Raw genomic sequence first — 12,415 nt, forward strand, 5'->3', positions numbered from 1 at the left:
GGACACATTGGTGCCAATAAGGATTGAAAATAGGGAGAAGGCTATTGCAAAGGTAAGCAAGAAGTAATGAGTCAGTGGCAGTAGTTTGATGAACAACATTTCAGAGGTAGAAACAAGTAAAACTGACCATCTATTAGAATGTGGAGGATGCAAGAAAAAGAAAAAGTATAGGTGACTACAAATATATGCCTTTTTAAATGGTAGGGAACATGGAAAATGGGACACATTTTGAGTGGAAGATCAGTTTATTTACAACAGATTAAGTTTGCACTATTAGTTATTCCTGAATATAAATGTAACATATTATGAATCTATCCCTCAGAATACTAATAGTATCAATAACTATAATATTAAAAGAAAACAGACTAAAACAAATATCTTGAGATTCTATCAGGAAATTGCTCAATCGTTCAAGAGAATTTTCAACCCTTATGCAAACAGGTAGGAATTCAGTGATTAGTTTGCAACTCACATCCCATTTCCAAATCATAATCTCTTAGTTTTAGGCTTTGCAACATAAAAAGGACTAATCTATAGTGTGTAAAAAAAGAAGGTGTGTGAATACTTAGTATAAGCAATGTTGCCAACCTCATCAAAAACATCGACTTCTTCCAAAGAGAAATAACCTCATCAAAGGGGTCTGGTTGGGAGGCTGAGGCAGGGGAATTGCTTGAACCTGGAAGGCAGAGGTTGCAGTGAGCCGAGATCATGCCACTGCACTCCAGCCTGGCGACAGAGCAAGACTCTGCCTCAAAAAAAAAAGGAGGGGCGGGGGTTGGTCTATAGATACTTGACAATAGCAGGCAATAGAACTAAATCAGAAACCACCTCCTTGCCTCAGCCTCAGCCCTCTCAGACTAAAACTAAATGGGATCCAAGAAATTACCTAGTGCAGCCTTCCTTGAGTAAACAAAAAAACCCTAATGTCCAGAGACATTAAGGAAGTCTCTTTGCTAATAAATGGCAGAACTAAAGCTACAACTCTTGTCTCCTGATGCTCATTCCAGGTGTGCTTTCCTCAGCCCCATATTTGCAAATGTTTCATTGGTCGTGAATTAACCCATGAATTAATCCACTGACTTCAAGTTAACCTAAGTCCCACAGAGCAGGCCTGGGGAGAATACTGAGCTGCCACACTGACGGATGGTTGGAGTTGCCTCCAGCTGTTTGGGCAGAACCTCTCAAGCAGCTGGCTGCGGTGAGGGACGAGTGAATACACATATTAGTAAGGAAAGAGTTAGAAAGGTGTAACAGCTTCCTCTTAGATGCCCTTTGCCCTCTTTCTGAATTTCTTTTCCAATTATCTTAACTGCCCAGTGGCTGCTAAGAGATCTGATATCCAAAGAGTCCAATGGCCTCCACTCTCCAGCCTGCACTTCTCTCTCATTGAGCCTCACACTCCCAAAGTATCTATACCTGTTCCTTCCTTGAAAGAATGCTAGTGATTAAAAATCACTACTCTTTGAAACAGAGAAGCAATGTGATGAAAATGATATTCAAATTTCAGAATTTGGGAAGATACAGTGAAAATTCCCTTTCTCCACACTGTTACAGAAGCAGAAACCAAATGCTTTATCCAAAATGGCTGGAAAAATCAGGCTTTCTGGGAGCAGAACCTAGGAATCTATTCAACAAACTCCCCCAGGAGATTCTAATGGTCAGCCAGGTTTAAAAATCTCCAGTATAATGTGTATACAAATTGTTTTCCCTCAAATTAGGTTTTGGGTGTTCCAGTTCCATAACTAAGACTCTTTTTTTAATTATTAGTAATATACTTTAAGTTCTAGGGTACATGTGCTCAACGTGCAGGTTTGTTACATATGTATACATGTGCCATGTTGGTGTGCCTAATGTAATGACGAGTTAACGGGTGCAACTAAGACTCTTAAATAAGAAAAAAGCAACACAGAACTGCTGGAGGTTGAATAAGACACAGCAAATACTGGAGCTAGAAGGTTTGGGAGACTTCATCCAGCATCCTGTCTCTCATGCAGAAGAATGCCTCACGGGTTGCCCAAATTTCCCACTGTTACACATGAAAAGGAAGATTGACTGTTGTTTATTTTTTACAGATTACAGATAGAGAGTAAAATTACAGACTACAGATAGAAAGTAAAATTCTAAAAAGAATATCAATTTCAATATATTTCCTGAAGGAGAAAAAAAGTAACTATGTGTAGACAAAATTTGATAACCAATATACCTTTCATATGCTAAATCATTAATGCATTTTCTGCTTAAATGCCAAACAAAGATTAACATGCCCAAAAATATTCAACTTACTTTACACTTTACATAAGAAAAAAAAGCAGGCCTCTCCCTTAGTGAGACTCTGCTTCATGGGTATTTATAGATGGAGTAGAATAACAAATCATTAGGACATTTTTGAGAGGGGAAAAAAGCATGAATAACTACACTTATTATATTTCATGTGTCAGTCTACTATCTCAGCATTTATAGATCCCACAGGAGGAATTTCTTGATATTTCTTCTCAGTTAAAACCAGCTGGTAAAATTTATAGTTTTTCTGGTTCACAGAAAACTATGACCTTTGTACAGGAAGGGTGTTGGGCTTTTAGTAAGTGGAGAATAAATGATATTACCAAGAAATATTACTTTTCAACTTATTTTATACTAGCTCTATGCCACAGTCTAACTTCGATGCTCCCCAGTACCTTCTAAAATCTTAAAAAAGAAATCATATTCATCTTACAGAATGACTATCTCAAGGGAGGCACAATTTTCTAAGTTAGATAAGGTTTCTTTTAGATAAAGCCAGGTTGTGCCTGCACACAAATATCTCTTAACAAAACATTATACTTGCTAGCTAAGGTAAAGCTTACTAGTGAGTTCTAGTATATGTTGCTCCACATCAATATTTAATATTTTTCCATAAATATGGACAGCAGAAAATATAGAGGAAGTGGATTAATTTGGATTGTTTATTAAGTGACACATGCAGGAGACCAAAGAATAAGGTTCAGAATATTTGAGGTGCATTGAAATTATGCTTATTGTGATGAGATGAAGATTCTTACAGCAAGAGTGTTTTCAAGCATGAGGGAGGATTCTGGTGGATTGGCAATGTTCTGTTTCTTAATGTGGATGGTTATTTTGTGAAAATCAGTGAGTTTTTTCTTGCACTTTTCGATGTATTTGTTATATTTCACGGTAAAAAAAATTAAACAAAAAAAGAACATCACTCATTTCTTCTCCCTGCTGCGAACACCTTAAAGTTACATTGAAAGGATTTTTTAAAGTTAGGAACAAAAGAACAAAGAGAATAGGGGAGGATAAAACACAAAAAAAGAGAGATGTCAATTAAATTTTGGAAGGTGGAAATCACATAAACTTATAAAGACTGACTTAGAAGACAAGAGAAAACTATATGCCTGCAGGAAAAAGACAAGATGCAAGCCTTAAAGAACCAGGAAAAGGCTCCAAAGTTGGGTCTATCAGATGCACCTTAAGTTGGGGTGCTAGTGGGACTAAAAATGGAAGAATTGGTTATCAGTCTGTATAAAAAACAGCTAAATTCTTAGATGCCCTCTATCACCACAGCAAAAGACTATAGAGATTGAACCATAGGAACTTTGGACTAGGAGTTGTCCAGCACAGTCGAGGCCAGTGAAGCCATACTTCGTAAAATTCTAGACTACTTGAGCCCTCCCTGACTTGACTCCTTGTGTGCTGGCAGTGAGCCTTATAACCTCTAGACAGGAAGGTAAACAATTCCCATCTGAGAAAACTGACCATGTATAAAGAAAAGAACCACACAAAGTTAAGTATGAACAGCAAGGCAGCGTGCTGCCCACCAAAACAGCCTAAAGAGAAGACCCTCAATTGGCAGACCCTTCAGGCACACACAAACACACACACATACACACATGCACACATGCATACACACAGCTTTCATTCATCTCTTTAAGCCCTCATTCTTAACTAAGAACAGGAAAATTTACCAGATATTTGAAAATATACATAGATTTGATATGGATGATTATAAAAAAATTAATAAAAATGGAGCTCAGAGGAAATAGTCCATACAAAGAAAAAAATAAAACTTTTAAACAATGAAATTAATATCCTCAGAGATAAGAGAAGATATTAAATTCATGAAACAAGGATAGAATATAATAAAAAAGAAACATTAAAAGAGAAAAAACTTCTGAAAAAGTAAAATTATGATTGCAGAAATTAAATATGAATTTTTAGATTAAAAAAATTTAGTACTGGGGATCAATGAAAAATTTGATGATACTAAGAATAAAGAAAAGATCCTAAAAGCCTCCAAAGAGTAAAACAGATGCAAACAAAAAAAGGAAATTACAATGTCATCAGACTTCTCAACAGCAATACTTAACTCTAGCAAAAAAATGGCATAGTATCTTAAAATTCTGAGGGAAATTAACTTCCAACCTAGAATTCTACAACCATCCAAGTTTGAAAGCAAATAGGAATGTAAAATAAAGGTATTTTCAGTCCTATAAGTTCTCAAAACATGTACCTCTCATGCATCTATTCTAGGAAGCTACTAGAAGATGTATTCCACCACAACTGGAAAGTAAAGCAAGTAAAGGAATATAAGAGGCCCAGAAAACACCAGAGAGTGAAGAAGTAAATGTGTAGAATATTAGCTAACAGAAATCCCAGGACAACAACCATGTAGGAGAGAGAAAGACAGCAGCTTGTCTACACTGAAAGAGGAGGAAGGAAAGCTTCAGAAAGGTTGGCCCTAAGGAAAATATTAAACTGATAGATTACATGATGTGTCTGAATATATGGAGAGGAAATTCACATTTCTAACATTAAATTTGAGGATAAATTAGTGATAAGTACAAAGAAAACTAAGGAAATCAGTAAATATTTAGGGAAGAGAAAGAAAAAGTTTACAAAAGAGACCTTCAGCTTCCAGCCAAGATGGATTGACAGAGACTAGGCCTCTTACTCTACCACCTGAAACAAACAAAAAAAGGCAAATTATATGAAACAATGGTTTTCAAGACACTGGACATTAGATGGCAAAACACAGCATTCTCTGGGAGAACACTCCATCCAACAAAAGCATAAAGCATAATACATATTCTTTTCAAGTGCACAAAAAACACACCATATTATGGGCCATAAAAAAAGTCTTGATGGCAAATAAGCATATGAAAAGATGTTCAACATCATACAACATTCAGGAATTGCAACTAAAACAGCAATGAGATACCATTATATACCTACTAGAATGGCTGAAATCCAAAACATCAATACCACCAAATGCTGATGAGGATATGAAGCAACAGGAACTCTCATTCACTGCTGGTGGGAATGCAAAATGGTACAACCACTTTGGAAGACAGTTTTTCAGTTTTCCACAAAACTAAATATATTTTTACCATACAATCCAGCAATCATGATCCTTGGTATTTACCCAAATTAGTTGAAAACATACGTCTGCACAAAAATTTGCGTCAAAAAGTTTACAGCAGCTTGATTCATAATTGCCAAAATTAAAGCAACCAAGATGTCCTTCAGCAGGTTAATGGATAAATAAACTGGTACATCCAGACAACTGGAATACAATTCAGCAGTAAAATGAAATGAACTGTCAAGTCCCAAAAAGACATGAAGGAAACATAAATGCATATTACTAACTGAAAGAAGCAGAAGAGGATTAACTAGGAATAAATCTGATCAAATACGTGAAAGACTTATACACTAAAGACTTCAAAATATTCTTGAGAGAAATTAAAGACCTAATTAAGTAAAGAAATGTATCTTGTATCAATTCTCCCAAATTGGTCTATAGATTAATGAAATTCAATGAAAAATCTGACCATGAATTTTTAAAGAAATTTACAAGCTGATTCTAAAATTCACTGTAAATGCAGAGGACCTAGGATAGCAACAACAATTTGGAAAAAAAAACAAAGTTGATAGGCTAACAAGTCCTGATTTCAAAACTCATCATAAGGCTACAGTAAAATGCTTGGCTGAGAGTGCAGCCTTCTATTGCCTGCTATGCTTCCCACAGCCACAGAGAACCCAGGTCAACCCTGTGGGGACAGCAAGGAGGCTGGGGTTAGGGGAGTGAGATGTCCGTCAGGCCTCTGATGGACTTCCTGATGCAGCTGGAGGATTACACATCTGGTTACTACCTAAGCCATCCTGGCTTTGAGGCCTCAGACTCACAAACAATTCAGTTTAGCTCCTTAGCTGCCCCTAAATTCATCTCAGGTATTGCCAACTATGCCTTATAGCACTACAAAATGAAGGGCAAAGCCCCTAGCAGCTCATGAGACAAGAGCAAAGACCACACGTAGACCCAAACCATGGAAATCTTGACTCCTGCCCTTAGGAAGTATGGCATTAATATGAAGAAGCTGTACTACTTCTCCTGAGTCACCCAACCAAAATGTATTTGTCTGTTTTCTTGTCCCCACACCAGCTTATTTTCATAATAAACTTTGTTGTGACAGGCAAAAAAAAAAAAAAAAAAAAACACAGTAAAGACAATATGATATTGGTGTCAAGATACATAAATAGATGAATGGAATAGAATAGATAGCTAGAAGTAGACCCACATTTATACAGAAACTGATTTTTTATTTAAAAAATGGAAAGGAAATTCAGTGGAGAATAGAAAGTCTTTTCAACAAATAATGTTGGAACAACTGGCTATGGTAGGGGAGAAAAGTAATACCTTTCTTCACCCATTGCTAGGCTCACAGCTGAAACCTCTATAACAACAGACAGATTAACAAGAGAAAAGCATAAAAATTTTTATAAGTTCTATGTGACACAGGATCCTTCAGAAATGCAGTCCCAAAGAAATGGGGAAACCTGTGTATTTTTATGAAACCTGTGCATTTTATGGACAGTCATGCAGAAGATGATTGAAGGAGAGAAGGATATGGTCTAATGTAATAAACTGGGGGAAACTTAGCAAGTCCTGTTGGTTAGATTCTTATTGATGTCTCTGTGTCTTCAAAGATAAGGACATTTTTTTTTTCTGGGTATAGGGAGAACCCCTCTGGAATCAGATATTATAACATATTTTCAGGGAAAGTCAGCCAAGTTTATGGCCTGCTTCAGGGGAGAAGAAGTGAGGGTAATTCTTTCTAGTTTCTGTGGCCTGGTTCTGCTGTTTCTCTTCATATATTCATTGGTCATTTGGATATTTTTTCCCTTCTGTGAATTGTTTATTCATGCACTTTGCCTGTGTTATCCTTGCTGATTGGCAGGAGTTCCTTGTATATTCTAGATATTAATCCCTTTTTAATTATATATGCTGCCCTATCTTCGCTCAGGCTATCCCTGACAGTTAACATTTTCTAACTCCTTTTCTTTCTTTGAAGGCCACCTAACCTTCCCTGTCCAAAACACTAGGCAGGTCATGGTGTCAATTGTCTTTATCCCTCAGTACTGTCTTTAAATATAATATCCTGAATAAACTAAAAAATATCCTCAAAGGTCATATGAGTCTATAAGATAGAGGTCTCATTAAAGAGTTTCCTGAAGAATAACTGCCCCAGCCAGAGAAATTTATACCTGGCTTTAGAAAACTACAAGCTATGTCAAATTGGAGATAAAGAAAATAATGTGTTGTTAAACTTGGTCCACCCTCCCAAATTTCCCCACATCCACTTATTTGCTTATGAGGCAGTAAAGTACAGTGGTAAACCTTTGGAGTCTGATAGACATTATTTCAAATCCCAGAGTCTTCATTTTCTAGGTAAAAATGAGGTTGGTAATACCTACCTCACAAGACTGTTTCCATGCTTAAGTATGATAGTGTGTCTGGAATTTATTCCTTCCAGTGGGTTCTTGGTCTCACTGACATCAAGAATGAAGCCACGGACCTTAGCAGTGAGTATTACAGCTCTTAAAGATGGTGTGTCCGGAGTTTGTTGCTTCATATGTTCAGATGTGTCTAGAGTTTCTTCCTTCCGGTGGGTTCATGGTCTTGCTGACTTCAGGAGTGAAGCCGCTGACCTTTGCAATGCGTGTTACAGCTCTTAAAGGTGGCATGTCTGGAGTTGTTTGCTCCTCCCAGTGGGTTTGTGGTTTCACTGACTTCAGTAATTTAGCCGCAGACTCTCGCGTTGTTACAGCTGATAAAGGTAGTGTTAACTCACAGACTGAGCAGCAACAAGATTTATTGTGAAGAGTGAAAGAACAAAGCTTCCATATCACTGAAGGGCACCTGAGCAGGGTACCGCGCGGGCTTGGGTGGTCACTTTTACTCCCTTATTTGGCCCCACCCATGTCCTGCTGATTGGTCCATTTTACAGAGTGCTGATTTGTCCATTTTACAGAGTGCTGATTGGTGGATATACAGTCCTTTAGCTAGACACAGAGTGCTGATTGGTGCATTTTTACAGAGTGCTGATTGCTGCATTTACAATCCTTTAGCTAGACACAGAGTGCTGATTGGTGCATTTACAATCCTTTAGCTAGACAGAAAAGTTCTCCAAGTCCCCGCTGGACCCAGGAAGTCCAGCTGGCTTCACCTCTCAATAGTGCATGGAAGTGCTTCCTTAGCACAGTATCTAAAGCACAGTACGCACCCAGTAAATGATACCATTATTATTACCTAGACTGCCTGTATTAGTTTGTTCTTGCAGTGCTCTAAAGGAATACCTGAGGCTGGGTAATTTATAAAGAAAGGAGGCTTAATTGGCTCATAGTTCTGCAGGCTGTACAGGAAGCATGGAGCATGCATCTGCTAGGTTTCTAGTGAGGCCTCAGGAAGTTTTCAATCATGGCAAAAGGCAAAGGGGGAGCAGGCACGTCACATGGCGAGAGTGGGAGCAAGCAAGAATGCAAGGGTGGGGGGGTCCTAGACTCTTAAATAACCAAACCATTCATGTGGGATCAATCCCCATGATCCAGTCGCCTCCCACCAGGTTCCTTGGGAATCACATTTCTACATGAGATTTGGAAGGAACACTGTCCAAACAATATCACCAGTCCACTCTCCCTTTCATCCTGGCAAAAACCCTTCTATTATTTTGTTGCAAGAGTAATTGTGGTTTTTGCCTTTTTTTTAATTTTTAATTTTTTAAAAAAGTAATGGCAAAAACCACAATTACTTTTGCACCAATCTACTTATCCTGTAAAGCTGAGTTCAAAAGCCATCTCTTCCATGATAAAGGGCACTCGGGCACAGCTCTCGGCACAGCTCCACTGAAGCACCTCTATCACTCACTGAGGCTCATTGGGTCATGAATGAGGAACCACCTCCTCCTGCCATTCAAGCATAGGGGCCTATTACATAAAGGGAAGAAAAATAAAAGAAGAAAATGGCTACATTTGTGATCCATCCTGCCATCACTGCTGACTCCAGTGGTATCTGTGGCTGATCAGGGAACTGGCTAAATATGAATATGTGGGAGACCAAGTAATATTAACTGAAAAAGATCTGCTAGAGGGTGGTTTCAGAGAGCATCCCTTCCACCACCGTGTGGTTGCAGAGATGCCCAAGAAACACTGGACTCTGGAAAGAATTACTGTTGGTTTCACCATGTACTGTTGTACCTATGACCCTTGAATTGGCAACCTATTGTACTTCTTTGGATGAGTAATGAAAAAGGCTTTGGCATAAATCAGAAATTCTGAAGAATTTAAGCCAGGTCACAATGAAGTATCACTGTAGCACCATGCACTTCTTAGTAGCAGAATGAAATGAACCATCTGTTAACCTCTACAAAAGAAGAGGTGCCCAGGGAAGACAGCTGGAGACCCTTCAAAACCGACAAGGAGTACTTGCTAAAAATGGCAGCAAAGGCCTGAAGCGGGGTGTAGATGATGACAACATCCATTCTACTTTAGAACAAATTCCCAACTTATCTTGCTTTCTCTCCTGTTTATAGTCAAATAATAGAATGAACACTCATTTCAAAATTTCATTACCAGTGGCACTGTTGCATGTTTGGAATGTCGTCTCTTTAAAATGACAAAACTGTATGCAATTTGGAGTAGATTTCTCCTTGAACAACTTTTGATAAACTAGGTAGTATGGTCTTAACATATATGAAAAAGTCATTCTTTTTTCTTTTTTTTTTGAGAAAAAGTCATTCTTGTAAATCATTTAAATGGGTACAATGTACACACTGGTATTTAGAGTTTCTGTTTTAATTCTTTTTAAATAAACTATCATTTAATCTTAAAAAAAAGATATGCAAATCCAGCTCTCACAAACAAGTACAAGCCAGCTTCAGCACACCACTGTTTAAACTCTATCATCACCCCCAAAATTTTAATCACTCCCTTTTCTGTGGTCTCAAGCACATTATTCGTTTGATTTCTGTGTATGGGAGAATACTATGATGATCTCAACACATGACTATTTCCCACAGTAAAATGTGAACTCCCTAAAGTCAGGAATAATTACCCATGTCACCCATTTTTAACGCAATAGTTTTCTTCTTGAATATAGCTAGCAACTAGAGTAAGCACTATATATAAATACAAATGATAAAGAGATAAGCCAAAGAAAAGGGAAATAATATTGACCAACCGTAAAGAAAATGATCTTTTAAAATCACAAATGAAGAAGGGAGGAGGAGGAGAAAGATGAAGAAAAGGAAAACAGGAAGAGGAGAAAAAAGAAGTGCAGGAGAAGGAGAGGAAAAGATGGTAGAGAAAAAGCCCATAGAAGCTTCTGAATATAACAGTGTCCTACAATATGATCCCTTTTCAAAGTATTTAAACTGTGCACACCATGTAAATTTCACTGGTGGTCTTTATTTAAATTGCTATAAATTGATATGTATCATTGATTAAAGGCAAAGTGTCAGCCCCATTTATTTTTATTTTATGTAAAAGAAAATTATGCTCATTTTTCTCAACATGTCATTGTAAAAGCTCACATGGTGAGAAACTTTACTTGTGGGAACTTTCACTTCTGGGTGAAAATTAAATGCTTAATTAAAATTATTTTTATTGGCCCTCTGTAACACTCATCTTTCTGAAAAAGGGTGTCATATATTGCAACACTTACAATGAAAAAGGCTAATTCTCCAGTCTAAAAATATTTCCATCCTGCTTTAATGATGGTTTAATAAAGAAAGGAACATATATATTATTCAGCATTTAAATAAAATGTGGCTTAACCTTTAAGCAGAAGGTTTTCATATTTTTTTAATTTTTTTTCTTTGGAACTAAAATAAGACATATTGCATTGATTTAATATTCACATACCTGAAAAAATGTTTGCCTTACTCCCTGGGGGCAAAATCATTTTTAAAATTAGAAATGAGTAGTTATGACTTTACACAGTATTCTTGTCTTTTGAATATGTTCCAGTCATCTACTTCTATTTAAAAACCACTCCAAATTAAAGTGGTTTAAAACAACAACAATCATTTTATTATCTTTTATAGTTTCCTTGGGCCAAGAATTTAGAGTAGGCTCATCTGGGTGGTTCTGGCTTAGGGCCTCTCCTGTATCGCATGTATTATACAAGGACTTAGAACTTTCTGAGTTTTACAAAGAATATTTTAGTCCTATCTAGCCCTTAAATCTTTGTCCTAAAGCCCGTTTTTGAAAACAGTTTGTTGTCTGAAATGACTGCTCTGAACCTTTTCCATTTTCTATAAATTCCACTCAAAACAGAATAATTTGTTCTTTTGTTCATCACCCTCCTTTCATTTTGTCATGGGCAGTAAGAAGCCAGATTGATCCTTCAACATTCCACCTGGAAATCGCATAAGCTGGAGAACCGCTGAGTTCATTAGGCACGTGTTCTATGTTCTACATTCATACAGGCAAGAATTTTGCTAAGTTTTCTGTCACTACATAACAAGGGTTCTCTTTTTTCTAACTTCCTGTTACATTTTCTTCACTTTGCATTAAGCCCTCACAGACAGCCTTCAAGATCTGTTAGGCTTCTGCTAACACTCTCCTCAAGATCCTTCGAGCTCTCACTGACACCCTCCCTAGGTGCTTTGGGATTTCACTAAGTCTCTTCTAAAGGATTCTGTCCACTGCCCAGTGGACAAGCCCATAGGTTTTGTTATGTTAGCACTCCATTTCTGCATCAAATCTGCTCCATTAGTCTACTGCTACATGATGAATCACACCAAAAGGTAGTCACTTAAAACAACAACTATCATTGTTATCTTTCATTATTTCTATAGGTCAGAAATTCAGAAAGGGTTCCACTTATGGTTCTGACTGAGAGTTGCTCATTTGCAGTCCACAGTAGGTGGAGCTGGAACAATGGACAGCTGAATCAGCTAGGCTAATGACAGCTAATGTTTCTCTGTCCATGCAGATTCTACGCTTCTCTATGTGGTCTCTCCATGTGGACTAATTTGGACTTCCTCACAGCACAGCAGTGCCAGGGCAGCTGATCATACATAGTCTGACTTCCTCTGGAGGAAGCATCCTAGAAGAGCCAGATAGAATCTTATGGCTTGTT

At 37.5% G+C, this 12,415-nt stretch overlaps 1 pseudogene; it reads left to right on the top strand.

Annotated features, from left to right (window-relative positions):
* Positions 1-9,293: 9,293 nt before the first annotated feature.
* On the top strand, positions 9,294-9,783 carry LOC101142973 (diamine acetyltransferase 1-like; annotated as a pseudogene).
* Positions 9,784-12,415: the final 2,632 nt, after the last annotated feature.

The sequence above is a fragment of the Gorilla gorilla genome, chromosome 3 (assembly GCF_029281585.2).
Source record: "Gorilla gorilla gorilla isolate KB3781 chromosome 3, NHGRI_mGorGor1-v2.1_pri, whole genome shotgun sequence".
Classification (NCBI taxonomy): Eukaryota; Metazoa; Chordata; class Mammalia; order Primates; family Hominidae; genus Gorilla; species Gorilla gorilla.